Here is a 361-nt window from a genome sequence, read left to right as displayed (position 1 = left end):
TGCACACTAATTAAAAATGTTTAATTACAATGATTACTTATTTCTGAAAACAGGACTTCCAATTGCTGGGGTTGATTTTATGTTTTTTTTAAAGTATTTTAAGTTTTAATTTTTTGTGGTCATTTTAATCTGGAACCCTAGAGAAAGTCCTAATTTGCTTTTTTTTACGAAAGCCAGTTTATTTTACAATCTTTTTTATGTAATCTTAAAAGATTTCACCAAAAGGCATGGTTTTAGTGTGGTTTTACTTGCGTAATTTTTTCATTTTTTAATTTCTTATCATTGTTTAATTTCTTTAAACGACGCCTCCCCCCCCGAAGCAAGTCAAAGTTTTATTGGGTTTTTTAAGGGGGAGCTCTCT

The sequence above is a fragment of the Penaeus monodon genome, chromosome 31, assembly GCF_015228065.2.
Source record: "Penaeus monodon isolate SGIC_2016 chromosome 31, NSTDA_Pmon_1, whole genome shotgun sequence".
NCBI classification, from domain to species: domain Eukaryota; kingdom Metazoa; phylum Arthropoda; class Malacostraca; order Decapoda; family Penaeidae; genus Penaeus; species Penaeus monodon.
This window is presented reverse-complemented; position numbering follows the sequence as displayed.